The sequence below is a fragment of the Pygocentrus nattereri genome, chromosome 11 (assembly GCF_015220715.1).
Source record: "Pygocentrus nattereri isolate fPygNat1 chromosome 11, fPygNat1.pri, whole genome shotgun sequence".
Taxonomy (NCBI): Eukaryota; Metazoa; Chordata; class Actinopteri; order Characiformes; family Serrasalmidae; genus Pygocentrus; species Pygocentrus nattereri.
Window position 1 is genome coordinate 37,104,436 of NC_051221.1, and position 14,064 is coordinate 37,118,499.

The window sequence follows — 14,064 nt, forward strand, 5'->3', positions numbered from 1 at the left end:
GCAAAATGTCCACCTTTCAGGCTAAAGTGGTTGTTTGTTGTGCATTGAGTTGAGGAGTTGCCACAATTACTGCTCATACATAACAAGAAAAACAACGTTACATTCACATGCACTGACCTTCCAGACTGTGGACTGAAGTTGATCATAGATGTAAAATCCAGACATAAAACAGTGTATTTGTAAGGTTATTCAAACTGCTTTAGTGGATCATATTTATTTCGGATTTGATGGGATGGGCGGGGTGGTTGGGATAGTGTAGTGGTTAACACCTCTGCACTGTAGACTGGGGTTCAATCCCCCACCAGGGCAAGAACCCTACACTATACCGATAAGAGTCCTTGGGCAAGACTCCTAACACCACCTTGGCCTACCTGTGTAAATTCATCAAGTTGTAAGTCACTCTGCATAAGAGCATCAGCCAAACGCCATAAATGTAAATTTGGTGCTGTGCTCTTATCCTCACAGAGACCTGGCTCTCGGACAGCACGCCAGACTCAGCGATCCAGCTGGAAACGCACTCCATCCACCGCAGGGACCGCACGGCAGCGTCGGGGAAGATCAAAGGCGGCAGTGTCTGCATCTATGTGAACAACAGGTGGTGTACGGACGTAAAGACTGTTGAAAAACATTGTTCAGCTGACTTAGAGCTGTTGATGGTGAAGTGCAGAGCCTTTTATCTGCCTAGAGAAGTCAGCTCTGTGCACATTCTGGCTGCTTACATCCTGCCACGCGTGAACTCTGCCACGGCACTAAGGCTGCTGCATGACGCCATCAGTAAACAAGAGACCGCGCCCCCGGACGCCGCGTTCATTGTTGCCGGCGACTTGAATCACTGCAACCTGAGGACTGTCCTCCCCAAGTACCATCAGCACGTGAGCTTTCCGACGAGGGAGATTAACATACTCGACCAAGTTTACAGCAACGTGAGGGGGGCCTACAGGGCCGTGCCTCGGCCTGACTTCGGACAGTCCGACCACATGTCCGTGTTCCTCTACCCAGCATACAGAAAACTCCTCAAGCAAGCACTTCCAGTGAGTAAAACTATCAAAGTGTGGAATGAAGAAACTGACTTAGTGCTTCAGGACTGCTTTGACAGTACAGACTGGGATGTGTTCAGAACTGCTGCTATGAATGAGGACTGTACTGTTGATCTAGAGGACTATGCTTCTGGGGTAATGGGCTACATCAGCAGCTGCGTTGAAAGTGTTATCCCTACAAGGTGCTGCAGAAAATACCCCAACCAGAAACCCTGGTTAAACGGTGAAGTTCAGTCCATGCTATGTGCCCGCCATGCTGCATTTCTCTCAGGCAATGCTGAAGACTACAAAAGGTCCAGATATGACCTTCGTAGATCTATCAAAGAGGCCAAGAGACAGTACAGGCTAAAGCTGGAGGGCTACTACACCACCACGGACTCCCGGCGCATGTGGCAAGGACTACAGCACATCACCCACTACCAGCAGACGAGCAGGGCAGTTACAAACAGCCACACCACACTACCTGATGAGCTAAATGAGTTTTATGCTCGCTTCGAGGCCCTCAACCCTGGCCGACCGAGAGACACTATGGCCACACGAAACACATCACTCACTGTGACATCAGTGGATGTGTGCAGGACCTTGCGGAGAATAAACCCACGGAGAGCAGCCGGCCCAGACAACATCCCCGGGCGTGCACTCAGGGTTTGCTCATCAGAACTGGCCGATGTGTTGGTGGACATATTCAATCTCTCCCTTGCGCAAGCTTTTGTGCCATCCTGCTTCAAGTCAACCACCATCATACCCCTCCCAAAGAAAAGCATTGTGACCTGCCTAAATGACTATCGCCCTGTTGCACTCACCCCAATCGTGATGAAGTGCTTCGAGAGAATAGTCATGACTCACATCCAAGAGACCATTCCAAACACTATAGATCCTCTTCAGTTTGCATACCGACGGAACAGGTCCACAGACGACGCAGTGAACACAGCCCTTCACACAGCCCTCACACACCTGGAGGGCAAGAACACGTACGTCAGAATGCTCTTCATTGACTACAGCTCAGCATTTAACACGGTCATCCCACACAAACTCTCAGAAAAGCTCCTCACCCTCGGACTGACACCTGCCCTCTGCAACTGGGTGCTGAGCTTTCTATCAGATAGACCCCAGTCAGTCAGAGTCTGCAGCCGCACATCCAGCACAAGAACAGTCAGCACAGGGGTCCCACAGGGCTGTGTGCTGAGCCCCCTTCTGTACACACTCTTCACGTATGACTGCGTGTCCTCCCAGAACAACACCAGCATTATCAAGTTCGCTGATGATACTACAGTCGTTGGACTGATCACTGGTGGGGACGAGACAGCATACAGGAAGGAGGTGGCTGAGCTGGTGGCCTGGTGTCATAACAACAATCTCTCCTTGAATGCAGACAAGACCAAGGAAATGATTGTTGATCCAAGGAGGAAGCGGGAGCTACACACACCCCTGTATATTGGTGAGACAGAGGTGGAGAGGGTGAAAACCTTCAAATTCCTTGGCATCCACATCAGTGAGGATCTCACCTGGTCTCACAATACACACCTCATCATCAGGAAGTCCCAGCAGCGACTGTACTTTCTGAGAAGGCTGAGGAAATTTGGCATGGCAGCCAAAATTCTCAGCACCTTCTACAGGAGTACGATCGAGAGTGTTCTTACCAGCTCCATCATGGTCTGGTATGGAAACTGCACTGCTTAGGACAGAAAGGCTCTCCAGCGTGTAATCAAACCTGCCCAGTCCATCTCAGGAGCAGCCTTCCCCTCACTACAGGACATTCATCATGCCAGGGTCATCAGAAGGGCACAAAACATCATCAGGGACAGTGCACACCCCCAGCACAGACTCTTCACACTCCTACCTTCAGGCAGACGTTACAGGAGTGTGAAGTCCAGGACAACTAGACTGACCAACAGTTTCTATTCACAGGCCATCAGGCTGGTGAACACCTCACTAACTACCTCTTCCGTCCTCCCAGTCTGAACTGATTTAACCTTGCACTCAACAGCTGCACCTTACCTACACTGTACTGCTGCTGTTAGAACAATACTGTTTACATCTATTACTTGCACAGAGTTTACTGTTTACATCTGTTTTCATCTGTCACTTGATGCACTTTATGAACAGCTGCTCCACATATTTGCACATACGCACGTGTAACTAATTTTATTTCAACTTTGCACATACTGTACACTTATTTGCTGTGTAAAGAGGGAGCAAGAGGGCCATCCTACCCACCGAGAGCGAGGCCGAGTATGCTGTTTTGGACCCCCAGCCATAGGTGGCTGTGGCATCACCAGGATCAAAAGCTTAATGGTATACTCTCAGAAAAAAAGGTATGATACTGTCACTGGGGCAGTACCCTTCTTGTCACTGTGGTGGTACCCTCAGGGGTACATCTCAGTACCTTTAGCCATGGAACATAACTGTACCATAACCCACTGAAATGATATTTTCTAAGATGTATTGACTATACCCACCCGGTCTCATCTCCAGGCTTTTTATTAAATGGTTCTGTTTTTAAAAATAAGTTTATAAAAAGATAGAAATGTCAACTTTTCCACTGGGAAATACTTATTTAAGGTACACAATTGGACCTTAAAACCACTGTTGTACCTTTGAGGGAACATTTACACTGTTTGTACCTTGATGAACGAATCATGTACCTGCACGGTACCTTTATTTCTAACAGTGTAAGAACTTTATGTGACTTTATGATTACATTGGTTTAGCTATGCAGGTATTCTTACCTTGTGCATTTGAAGATGAAAGATCAAGACTAGACCTCGAGTATACATGTGCAGGCTGCAAAATATTCCATGAAAGGGCTCAAAAATAGATTAAAAAGACTGAGAAAGATTTTGCTGTTCAGTTTCTCAGAAGACTGGACGGCAGTTCCCATTGAGGTCGGGAGAGTTCAAAAGTTTCCACTGAACTATGAGCCAAAACACCCTGGAATCTGTTCCCCTGTGTGTCATGATACCGTATTTAAGTCTTACTACATTTCTATAGAGGAGTCACTCAAGATTTTGCAACAATATAATTTTCTTAATTTGCACAGTTTTTGCACAGTAATTTGCAACCAGATTGACCACTGTTTGACATGAACAAGCAGCTTTCAAACAGACTCCCAAGGCTTAACAATACACTAGTCTGAAACAGCATGTGTAACATTACATGTAGGCCACTGACTCAAGCTCATGTAGCACCAAAATTTGCCTGGTTGTGAATAATGGGGATTGTGGTAAAGGGCAGATTGTATCAGTCAAACGAATAGCCTACACCCTGAGTTCATATGATGGTAGAATGCCCAATAACATTGAACATTCAAATAACATTGTTATTTTTTTATTTTAAGCACCAGGCCAAAATGAAAGTGGAAGATTACAAGGCAAGAAGAAGGGGTGGGAAGAAATTTGGACAAGAAGAAAGTGTACTGCTCGAATATTAATTAACAAAACATGCTCTTGGTGGGCTCTCTATTGGAAGACAACCAAACCCAGTGAGCACTTTTTTTGACACTGGTAAGGCAAGAACAACAGGGGACTATCTATATAAATACCATCTTCATTTGTGCCTTAGGGGATGTGAAGAATGGCTTAAGCAGTGCTTGGACCCTTTGTATGTTAAGATTAATCCTACAGGTAGAGACATGAGAAGCATTCCAATGTACCCATTGTAGTTTTCTACAAATAATAGAGGCTCTTCATTCTAAGGACTACTCCACATACAGTGAATACCGCTAAATCTAGCCTTTTTTGTGTAAACGATAGCTGGGACGAGTGAAAAGCCAAGGCCTATTGAGGAGTCTGTCTCCTTCAGTGGCTTTAGCATATGTGATCTTGATTAGCATTAACAAGATTACCAGGATTTCTGAGATCAGAGCAACAACTGTCACCCTCACCTCACTCAGTCTGTCACTTTGACCAGTACACATGGAGCCATTACGCTGCTGACTCTGTTTCAGCTACAGCCCATATGCTGTTGTGAGCTTTTCCTAATCACTGTAGGGCCTTTACTCTGTGTTGTTAGGCATTCATGCTAATCAGTGATACGTATTTGTTGAGATATCCAAACAGTCCTGAGCTCAGTTTATCTCACTCAAAAACACATAAAACTGTAAAAAATCTTATATTTAATACTCGGCACCTCTTTACCACAAGACTGTCCTTGTAAAGGGTTTATGAATGGTTAAAAACTAGATAACTAATGGTTATTATTTAGGTTATAACACCTTAAAAAGCATGAAAAACAGTTGTAACACAAAAAGTATTGCAATAGCGATATGTTCCTTGGCGAATAGTGAGTCTACATTCGTCTATATGGCTCAACAGTTACTGAACCTGTCAGCTCCATCACATATTTATATTCATCAGTTAGAACGGTTCACTGTTGTGCTGTTTATTTGTGTTATATGTGCTTATGAATGTTTTAAGGGTTTAATGTCCTTAATAATAATAAGCAATAGTAAAGGTAGGCTTACTGTAAAGTAGTACCTAAGGCTCACTTAACAACAAATGTCCAAAATGGTGACTACACAGGGGAAGGGAAAAACGATCTCAACTTGTAACGGAAGTTTTTTTGGGCTATTTCTTTTTGTCCATCATAAAATTCTAAATCTAGAAATATTTTCAAATTATGCAACAAAGTGAAAAATAGACGTAACCAACATGGATAAAAGGTTGTTCTGCGACATGGATAGTCTTATTATGTGCAAAGACAGTGTATATAGAGACTAGGTCAACAGCTGTGGGGTCTCTTGCCTGTGCATTCATCATGTAGCCGTACAGCCAGTGCTATAATGGCCTGCGTCAGTCAGCCTGGTTTTCCCCCTGTGATGAAAGCATCCCACTGGTGGGAGTAAAAAATAGTAACTCCCTGTGCATTCGCATGGCATGCCTTACTGGCATTACTCCTTTCAGCACCAGAGGCATAAAAATAAACTCGGAGAGGGAAACTGCAAGAAGACGATTTCACTAACAGAATTCGTTTGGGGTGTTACGTAGTTAACAAGTTGACAAGTTGCCAAAGTGTGTTCTGTGGTGCGATGCTGTAGTAGAACCACTTCTGACGCCTGTTAAGAGCTTTATTTTCAAATTTACACCATGTGTATGAACGAGAGGTGCCTGTGTGACCTCTAAAAAAGCCCATTTCCTACATTTCCTCTTGAACTTTTTCTGTGAGGTCAATTTATGATGTTTATGTGGCTTTATGTGTTAAAAACAATCATTATTCATTTATATATGACCATATTCCAATCTCCTTCTATCATTTGTAGCTGGAGTTGCTTTTTTTGTAACTGTGCCTTTAAGAGTGATATATTTAAATGAGCTCTGTTCTAATTGGCCGTCCTGTATTGTGCCTCATTCACAAAGCTACAACACTCCTTAAAACTTCAATATTAGTGGGCTAATCTGCTGTAAGCTGAACAGCTTTATATGTAAATGTGTTGTTTTTTTTGAGATATCATAAAAGCAATTTATTCCAAATGGGCTTTATTAGGACACTCCTAACAAAGATGGTTCTTTAAGGGTTCTTTAGTAAAGGGAATGGTTTCATTTAGAACAATGAGTTCTATATGGAATATATCGAACCATTTCATGCTAAATGGTTCTTTCGATGGTGAAGTGGTTCTTCAGATTGATGTAGAATGTGCTGTAGATGGTTCTACATAGAACTTGTTTTGAATATGGTTCTATATAACAGCAAACAGAGTGTGGTACCTGTAACACTAGAAGAGCCCTTCTGGAGCAGTATAGAATACAACACATTCTTCATCGATCTGAAGAATCATTTAAGCATGGAATGGTTCTATATAGAACCCATGGCTCTAAATAGAACTATTCTATTTACTAAAGAACCCTTGAAAAACCATCTTTTTAATAGTGTACTGTAGTACATCCAAATGTTTCATTTCAAAAACATTCACTTTTCCATTATATGGGTCTTTTAAAGTTTCAAGAACCACCACATGTAAAGGTTCTATACCAATGAAAGTTTTCTCATGTACACTTAAAATGATGCTGCTTCAAGGGTTCAAAGAACCCTTCGCATAAAGAATTCTTAGCACTGTGAAAGGGTTATTTTGATCAATGGAGAATGTGCTGTAGATGGTTCTGTATAGCAACAAACAGGCTTCTACTATTGTTACAAGCTTGTATCATAACAATAACAGAACCCTTTTTGGTGCTATAAAAACCCTTTTCAAAATAACTACATAGAACCTTATCCAACCCATTGTCCATCAATCTATAGAATGCTTTCACAATGCAAAGAACCCTTTACGTTTTCTTTTCAAGTGTCTAGAACTGCCATAGTCAAGAACCACTCATGAACCTTTACTTTTGAGTGTGAATGTAATGATGGAGCAAGTGACCAAAATACTGAAACTAATGCTGGTATAGTGTTGGTATAGTGCAGTGGATGGTTAGTATAGTGCCGTGGGTAACACCTCTGCCTTCTGTGCTGTAGACTAGGGTTCAATCCCCACCTGGGAGAGCACCCTACACTATATTAATAAGAGCCCTTGGGCAAGACTCCTAACACTGCTTTCGCCTACCTGTGTAAAATCATCAAATTGTAAATCGCTCTGGATAAGAGCGTCTGCCAAATGCCATAAATGTAATGCATTAATTGCTAAACATCTTGAGGGTAAAACAGCAGTTCACTGGAATTTGATCCACTCTGAGACCCCACCTGCTGAGCCGTCAGTTCAGTTCACCAGCACTGCAGTCATCAGCCTTAGAGTGTTTGAGAGAGCAAGCCCTAGCCTGTGACAGTGCATACCTGCCTTAAATTAGGTGATCTCAATTTATCCCAACAATCTAATCTGCCCTGAAATCTTTTCACTCTCTGCTGTAACGTCTGTCGCTTTCAAAATGAGCCATGAGCAATAACAGGTTTTTAACATTGCTCAGTTTGACGGGATTGAGAGCAAGAGTTTAACATCTGAGCGGCTCATGTTAAAAACATTACAGTGATAAAAAGAATGCATAAGCAGCTGTCTGTGCTGCCCTGCGGTTGCACGCGGCTGTTTCTGTTCAGAATGTGTTATTTTAAAAGTGCTGTTTTTCAATCACCATGATTATACAGTGTATGAGACAGTGGCTAACTTCTCGGATGTGACGGATAATCATCGTTCACCACCTGATATTAGTGATTTGGGCTTCTGCATGACCATACACTTGTGCTCAAAGTTTGGAATAACATATCAGTAATTGCTGTTACTTTATTCAATAATAACTTGTGACAGTGTAAATTAAAAGACTGTAAGCAACACTAGAGGGTATTTACTCCTTCAGCAGGCCTCTGAGTAAAAATCTATCTATCTATCTATCTATCTATCTATCTATCTATCTATCTATCTATCTATCTATCTATCTATCTATCTATGTAACAATCACATTTGAAGCTGAACTGAGGGACTCAGTTTTACAGCTTTTTCAGTCATTACTGATGTTATTATGATAGTCATTATTATTCATTATTCTGGACACATCTAAAAACTTACTTTTTTCATAACTTCTTACTAAGTAGATAAAATCCCTGTAACAGAATCATTTCTTACATTGCTGTGAAAAAGTATTAGTCAAACCACTTTTTATTAGAAGACAAAGATAATCCAAATGAAAATTGCCGTTCAGCCCTACCTGGCCCTATGTGAAAAGGTATTGCCCTGTTAGCTACTAAATCAACCAGTTAACCAAATTCAATTGACTACTGGACTCCAGCAAACAGAGAACCATTATCTGCAAATGGAGAAAACTTGGAACAGTGGTGAACCTTTCCAGGTGTGGCCGGCCTACCAAAATTTCACCAAAAGCACATCGACGACTTGTCCAGGAGATCACAAAAGAACCCAGACGAACATCTGAAGAACTGCAGGCCTCACTTGCCTCAGTTAAGGTCAATGTACGCTATTTTACTAAAAGAAAGTCACTGGGCAAAAAAGGCAACCATGGGAGGAGGTACTACAGCTGACCAAAAAGAACACAAAGACTTGCCTTACATTTGTCTAGATGAACCCCAAGACTTTTGGGATAATATTCTGTGTACTGATGAGTCAACTTTTAGAAGACATGGGTCCTGTTACGTCTGGCGTAAAGCTCACACTGCATTCTACTATAAGAACATCATACCAGCAGTCAAACATGAGCGTGGAAGTATAACGATCTGGGGCTGCTTTGCTTCTTCAGGACCTGGAGGACTTGTCATAACTGATAGAACCATGAATTCTGCTCCCTATCACATAATCCTATAGGAGAGTGTCCGCCTGTCAGTTCATGGTCTAAAGCTCAATCATGCAAAGGGTTCTTTGAGTGTTCATGGCTCTGTAAAGATCATTTCTTTACTGAAGAACCTTTGCACTGTTAGAAAAGAAGGTACCATGCAGATACATGATTTATTTATCATGGTACAAACAGTGTAAACGTTCCCTTAAAGGTACAACAGTGGTTTTAAGGTCCAACTGCGTACCTTAAATAAGTATTTCTCAGTGGAAAAGTAAATATTTGTATCTTTTTATGAACTAATTTTTAAAAACAGAGCCATTTAATAAAAAGCCTGGAGACGATTTGGGGTGTATGGAGTCTGTACAACTCAAAGCAAAGGAATTTTAGTCTAAAGTCCAAATCAGTTAAAAGTATGAGTTGTGTTTTCAACCTCGACTTAGTGAACCTTTCAACCTAACTAAGTCAGAAGAATGATGATCCATATACAATCCAGAAACACAAGCTTACCATTGCTGTCACAGCAAAGCCGTGGATCTCTTCAGGGGAAGGAAAAGTGGTTCTTAACTTTGAATGGAAGTTAATGGACCGAGACTTTTCCAAGCACTTTTGGAGCATTTCTAGTGGTTCATTCATCAGGAAGTTTTAACACATTGTGAAGGGCAGCTAGCTTTATCTAGTTCTGTTTAAAAAATAAAAAACAACCTGATAGCGATCACTAACCACTAGCCACTTAGTCAGTAGTTAAACTCATGAGGCATGAATAGATGGGGTCTTCTGTTCTTACAGTTGTATGCAAAAAGTCGAACCCCCCCGGTCAAATTAGCCAACCTTTTGTTGATTTTTCTACAGAACACATTTTCATGCTTTTCTGCTAATTTCTGTGAAAATTTTCTCTTGATTTTCTGAGTTTAACATAACACACAGTATAAAATGTGCCAAAACTTTTGCACAAGCCACATTTTATGTCTTATTTTTTCCAACATGTCAAGTTCAGCAAATAAACAATAACATTAAACTGTGCAGACGTGTGTCTCTATAGAGGATGTGTAACTTATTTTCACATTAGAAAATCAACAAAACGTCATTTGAGCAGGGGCACCCAAACTTTTGCATACGACTGTATGCTTGGCATCAACCGTTCTTGTGGCAAGTCATGACGTTTAAACAGTATTTATGAGTAGTGAATGAGTTGAGAAGCTGTATGCACAACAAAGGAGACATTACAGTATCGGTGACGGTTGGACAATTGGCAATAATAACACAGGGCAAGCAAGGCCTTCTACCTGAGACAAGAGCCCTGTTCACTAATCCCACCGACAGGCCGAAAGCAAACGTCGAGGCCCAGCATGTAATCAAGCGAAGCTCTTAGTTAGAGACACAAACAACACACGACAGAGACAGTATAATTTACAGATTGTGGGAAAGTACAGCAAAACAAGAGATAGCAGTATAATTCACATCATAACCATAGTCATTGGGGATATTTACGAGATCTGTCTGATTCTTTCATCACTCTTTCAGAAGCCTGATGTACCAAATAAACAGAGGTAGTCTCTCCAAACAAGATCATATTATCATTAAGTTTCATGACCACATGGCGTCATGTACTTTTATATTCTCTATTACATGCAAATTATTTATAGAAGCTATTAATCATCGCTGATTTAAGATAGCTGAACCTTGTTTGGGATCGGTTTCCTATCAGTGCTATTTTGTGATTCTGATATGGCAGGAAGACATTTATATATCTATTTATATTCATGTTTATGGCTCCTATTAGTAGTCAACTTGTCAGCTAAGTATTCTGGAGGACATAGTCATACTGTTGTCTCCTAGCAGCGTTAAACAACCCAACCCAGATTTTGATAGTGAGTTGTATTGGGTGCTATAAAAGCTGCTCTTTCCTCAGACGGGGCCTGGCATGGATCTTACGTTAGCGCATAAAACACTGCAGCAGTCGCTCTGCGTCTCCGCAGTCTCCAAGGGTTACATAATCATTCATTCATAAAACAGGACCAGCCCTGTGGGCCAAAAGCAGACAGAGAGAACGAACGAATAAAGGAAAGACAAGGAGAGCCCAGAGAGAGCAGGGTGAGGGGTGGTAAGTGGGTATGTCTTCTGACAGCCAGATAGCACGCCGTTTTATAATGTGACACTCAAGGTCACTCTGCCCTCTATCAGGCCTCTTATTTATGAGCCAATAATAATAAGAATGCCATCCATCCATCCATTTTCTAAGCCGCTTCTCCCTCAGGGAGGTGTTGCTGGAGCCTATGCCAGCAGTTATCAGGCGGAAGACAGGATACACCCTGGACAGGTCATCAGTCCATCACAGGACAGACAGACACTCACACCCAGGGGCAATTTAGCATGTCCAGTTGGCCTGACTGCATGTTTTTGGACTGTGGGAGGAAACCTACACAGACACAGGGAGGACATGCAAACTCCACACAGAAAGGACCCCGGTCACCTGGCCGGGGAATCGAACCCAGGCCCTCCTGGCTATGAGGCAACAGGGCTACCCACCGTGCCACTGTGCCGCCCGGTACATACATAATCAAATAAAAATATATAACAGGCTAAAGATTCATTAGTACATATGAATGTATATTAGTAAGGCATTGGATCATCACGAGAACGTCTTCAATGCTCCTGTGCAGTGATTCTAGAACTGCACCATTCTTCTGAAAGATAGTCCCTCAGTTTGTGTTTTGTTGACAGTGATGGACACTAATAAACACAACCGTCCCATAAACACACTAATAAACACAACCGTCCCATAATCTCTCACACTGTAGATTGAGATCTGGTGACTATGAAGACCATCGCATATGATTTACATCATTGTCATACTCATCCAATCATGCAGTGACTGGACGTGTGGATGGGACAATTGCCATCCTAGAAGAGACCCAACGCCATTATGGCAGAACTTCATCACAGGATAATCAGTCAGAATAACTTTGTGTTTTTTGTGTGTGTTTTTGTGTTTTCACTGACCTTTTATTCTGAAGCATTAATTGCTAATCAACACAACATTATTCTGACTGTTTACCTTTATAATACTGTTTACCCTAACAATAATCTATATAAGTGGACCAATCTTCTAAGCTGCTTATCCTTCTGGGTCGCGGGGGGAGCTCGAGCCTATCCCAGCAGTCATTGGGTGGAGGGCAGGAAACACCCTGGACAAGTTGCCAGTCTATCATAGTCAGACAGATATACACATTCACTCACACACTCACACGTAGGGACAATTTAGCACAGTCCAGTCGGCCTGACTGCGTGTCTTTGGACTGTGGGAGGAAACCAAAGCACCTGAAGGAAACCCACACAGACATGGGGAGAACATGCAAACTCCACACAGAGAGGACCCCGGTCGCCCGGCCGGGGAATCGAACCCAGGCCCTTCTTACCGTGCCGCCCTGCAGTGTAACAGAGTCACCAAAAGTTTATTGTAAAACAGTTGTAAAAATGCATCCAGCAGTGTATTCTTAATCAGCTCATGTAAAAGCTTCATGAGAGGGAGCTTTTAGAAGGATTAAACTTCAGATGTCTGGTTCCTATCACCACAACTGTGAACAGTTCTGACTGAAAGTCTAGAACAAAGCATTTCACACCAAACCACTCTGAATGACTTTGTTTACATCTTAATGATTTAATTAAATTAAAATTTACATTTAAATTTGTGGACTTCCCCTATAAGACATTAACATCTGGTTTTATATTTGAAGAAAGTAAATTCTTCTCATCATACTGACAGACTGTGTGATTCAAGCACCTTTTTCTTGATTTTTAAGTTATTTATTTTTTGATTGAGTGTATTATTATTATTATTATTATTATTATTATTATTATTTTTACTATACTTGTAATGTTGGCTGAGTCATTACAAAAAATCCAGGACCAAAAAGGTGATGTGAGGTTTGGAGCTGAAGGCCTCTGGTCCTGGCTTCACTCTCTGGCATGCTTGTGCTGCTCTAGTGCTCCTTCTCCTGGAGCGCTCCAGAGGTCATTAAGAGGATTCCACACAATCCTTTCACAGAATGTTAGGTTGGATTGCAGCTTATCCACTGTGATCTCACACAAAGCTCTGATCAATAAAGTTGGGACATTTTGAAATCCTGATGATAATATAGATTTTTAACAGAACCCAATTGACTTCTATGACGTTTCACATGATTTGAGTGCTTTAGCAGTTAAACAGTGTGGAGATTAGCTCACTGTCATGATGCCAAATATGCTGTATGGAGTGGAGTTTCTTGAGCGTGCAGCTAAACAGTGCTTGACGTCAGCAGACCGTGTGTTCTTGGACCGTATGAGCGGTCAGAATGATCTTCTGTGATATGAAGATCCTAGGACAGGAGCTCAGAATGGCCTGTTCTTAGATCATCAAAGGATAAAATATTCAGAAGGGGCACGCAGCTTTTCTTTGCCCAGCTGCTGCAACGTGTTCCCTTTTCCCCCCTCGCCTCGATGAGGAGCATGCCATGCATACAACATATGAGGTTATAAAACATGATATATATTCAGTGACACTGACCCTCCTCTGGCGTGATGGTGCAGTTTAATGCCGGCCTTCAGAAGGATGGAAATATTTCAGAGCAGGGTTTTTTCGCCATATGTGCTTCATTTCATTTAAAGGGCCAACATTGTTTTTCATCATTTCCTTGTATTTTTGCCCCTGAGGTCCAGCTATAATATCTATGTGCTACCAACAATAATCAATTCATTTTTACATGACCATTATTCAACCTCTTAAACAGGGTTTTCTTGTTACTGTGCCTTTAAGAGTGATATATGTAAACGAGTTGTGT